This window comes from Aotus nancymaae, unplaced genomic scaffold (assembly GCF_030222135.1).
Source record: "Aotus nancymaae isolate 86718 unplaced genomic scaffold, 86718_ANA_hifiasm-v0.15.2.pri h1tg000015l_1, whole genome shotgun sequence".
NCBI lineage: Eukaryota > Metazoa > Chordata > Mammalia > Primates > Aotidae > Aotus > Aotus nancymaae.
In genome coordinates, this window is record NW_026988427.1 from 5180330 (window position 1) to 5183912 (window position 3583).

A 3583-nucleotide genomic window follows, 5' to 3' on the forward strand; every position below is an offset into this window, starting at 1 on the left:
CAATTATCATATGTAGGAACATGAATCCAGTTGGCCACATCTTCTACTTTTTAAAGAAAAGATACAAATCTGGGTTTTCTTATGAAATTGCATGGTTTTTACATGTTAGTAGGTAATAAGAATAAAAACATAAATTACTCTGCAGGCCAAATTAAAAATATCTGTGAACCACCTGTCTGTGACTTCTATGGAAGGAAGCAAACCAAAATTCTGTTTACAAGTTGCTTAATCACCGTTTAGTTTTGAAAATGATATTCTCCAACTCATTAATGTCACTTGAGCCCATAAGTAAATGATATGTCTCCATGGCTGTATATATGTTTGAATTTCATGCATTTCTTGTTCCCTAGCAGAAACTGAATTTAGCTGGTACCTTCCAGTACTAATGTATGTCCCCATAAGCCATCAGAAAAGACCTGATGTATGGATCTACACATTTTTCTTCCCTGATGCTGACTTTGATCATGCTCTTCCACTCTGACCTTCCATCTTAACCTGGGCACAGAGTTCTCACTGCACTGCACATATCTCTTTACATGGCTGTTTACATGCCATTATCTCTTTACATGGCTGTTACTTTGAAAATTATCTCCATGTCCCCAGGGCCTACCACAGAGCCTGTCATGTGACAGACACCTAGTACATTTTGTTTTTTCTGGAACTGAATTCATTGGTGTTTTGTTCTCCACGATGACCCACATCTCTCCAATCACAAATGAATAATAATCATAGCTGATAGTCCTTGGACATTTGCTGTAGGCTAGGTGCTGTGCTAAGAGCTTTATACATTTTATATCATACAATCCTTTTAACTAACTGCTCAAAAATTTTATTCTCATTTTCCAGATGCAGAATCTGAGGCTCAGAAAGACAAAAAAGACCTGCTCACAAGCCTCTCAGCTGGCAAATGGGAGAGGTGGGACTGGAGCCAATCCTGCCTGCTCTGAAAGGTCTGTGTTCTTAACCAGGAAGTCAGCGCTTCCCTAAATGTCCTTGAGCTCTTTTGGATAATACACAGAGGAACTGTCTCTTATTTTGATTTCTAGACATTTGTTCCACTCCATATGCATTTATTTCAGTGTATATTAAGAAAAAACAAACAATAGCAACTTCTTGTGGGATATCATATTGATTTTTCATTTACATTAGTAATACAGAATTTTCCTTTTAACTTATTTACTTAAGTTCTAAAATATTGAGTCCATTTACAAACAACAATGTTGAAAGAATAATAAATATGATATGTGGTACAATAATACAAATTATATATCTAAGTATATACAAAGAACTAGGATTTGAAAAATATTGCCTCAGAAACCACCATATATGGGTTAAAAAGCAACACACACACATACACACACACAATGAAACTGTTTCAATTCTCACCACTCTCACTTGGAACTTGCATTTCCAAGTTTGTAGAATGTTGCTTAAAAAAATATATTCCAGACCCTGCCTAATTAAGCCTTCAAGCAGTCTCTAAATTTCTAACTTTGAAGCGTGTTTATTTCTTTTTCCTCTTTCTATTTTTGGAACTTAAATGGCTGAATGGATTTTTAAAAATTGCCTCTAAATAAAAAATGAGCCAGGGGCCTGGAGCTCTCTTCTGTCTCATTTCAACTCTGAGCAAATGGTGAATTACAACACCCCTGGACACAGTGGTTTCTAACTACCAAGCTGCCAGGCTTTTAAATAACAGCGGCACAGAATTGTGGCCATAATGCTACCTATTTCCCTTGCTAAATTATTTATGCATTTATTATATTTTACATGGGCTGCTGAACCTGAAGTTACTTCTTTGAGGGCTAGGTCATTTCAAGAGGCCCATTACTGGGAATCAACTCAACAACATTAGAAACTAGCACATCCAATTGTATGCGATATTGCTCATTAATATTATATCATTACTGCCTCTGCAGTTGTTTGGTTGGTAACTTTGTGTGTATGTGTGTGTGTGTGTGTGTGTGCATGCGTGTGCACTATCCGAAGGCTTCAAGGCAATTCACTTCATTAAGAAGCTGTTTAACATTGAGCGTTCATCAATAAAAACTAGCTTAATGCAATCGTGGAACTGTACCTAAGATGACTCGGCCAAATGAAGCTATTACCCGTATAATGTGTTTTACACAAGATGGAAATGGTTTACTAAGTTTATAAAATCACTCTCCAGGATTTACAGTGACTGATTTGCTGTAAGATCAGCAGTGCATTAGAAGTTTTATGCTAACAGTAACTTCACATATGCTTTTAGGAAATTGCTGTATTTTCCCCCAAAACAACACAAAACAGCAATAAAATAGAGAGCACTGTTTGCAAAATGTTCCAAGGCATGCTTGTAATTCAACCTAATATTTAGTACTTGGACTTCATTTGTGACTTGCATAGAAGAAGAAACAAATTAATTAATTCAGCCTTAATTCAAGAAACACTCATTAAAGGCCTACTATGTGCTGGACACAATGCTGAGCCCAGGCAACACCAAAGAGAAAAGTAAGAGTCCCTGACCTGGAGGAGCAACTCTAGTGGCTAGGATCTAAATGGTCAATTCCATAATTGTGAATTATGTAGCCAAGTGTCCGTGCCAGCCTAGGAGAAGACACCCACTTCTGTTAGAATGGCAGAGAAGGTCATGCATGCTTAAATAGGAGCTCCCTGGGCAAACAAAGCATGTGAGACCTACAGTAATTTTATGGTGATCGTGCGAGACACTTGTTGATTCCTCCAGAGCCTTTCCCTCCTCTTTTGCTAGCTGAGTCCTGATTTGTTTACGTTTCAGGTTAAGCTCCTTTAGTCTCAGAGAAGGTGGGTCCACGTCTGATCTAGATCAAGGAATGTGACCCAGATCTGACCAAAAAGATATAACAGGGAGTGAGCAAATGGAAAAGGCCTTTCCTATCTGATCAGAGGAACATCAATGATGAGAAACTCTAGTCTCTTTGCATCCCTTTCCCCCTATCAGAATGCCTTGTGATGACAGGGACTGTGGCAGATTTCTTAAGACCTTGGAGGAAAGACCAAGAACGTCCAGAGATTCCAACCCAGTTCCCCGCCACACTGGCCTGCCAGCACCAGCAACCACCCACCTCTAGCCTTCCTGATGTGTGAGAAGTAACCTCCCATTGTTTAAGGTACCGTGTTACTTGCTGCAAATAGCATTCACAACTTATTGCAAGTTTGTGGAAATACAAGTTTTTCAGGGTGCTTGGAGCAACGCTCTTAGAGAGTTGCAAGAGATGATGCTGATGTCAAGCAAGTGCCAGGCTGTTGAGGGCCCTAATGCCACATGAAAGGAGTTTAGCAGTGCTTTCTAGGCAATGGATCCTTTCTCAGTGGGATACATGAGATGACTGGGGGCAGCATACAGACAAGGCAATGCATAATCTTGAATCATACAATGAGACATTTAGTTCTCTTCCCATTCTCTTTCAGTCCTTCTAATTACACAAAGAAGATTTTTCAAAATTGGCCTAGGTACTGGGCACAGTGGGATTACATCTGTAATCCCAATACTTTGGGAGGCCAAGGTGGAAGGATCACTTGAGCCCAGAAGTTTGAGACCAGCCTGAGCAATATGGTGAGACTC

The 3583-nt window shown here is 39.3% G+C and overlaps 1 long non-coding RNA gene across 1 annotated transcript; it reads left to right on the forward strand.

The window, feature by feature from the left end:
* Window positions 1-679: 679 nt before the first annotated feature.
* On the forward strand, window positions 680-3125 carry LOC135275158 (uncharacterized). The gene is made up of 3 exons (XR_010342861.1): window positions 680-764; window positions 847-950; window positions 2960-3125. It is a non-coding gene; the product is annotated as an uncharacterized LOC135275158 (long non-coding RNA).
* The last annotated feature ends 458 nt before the right edge of the window (window positions 3126-3583 follow it).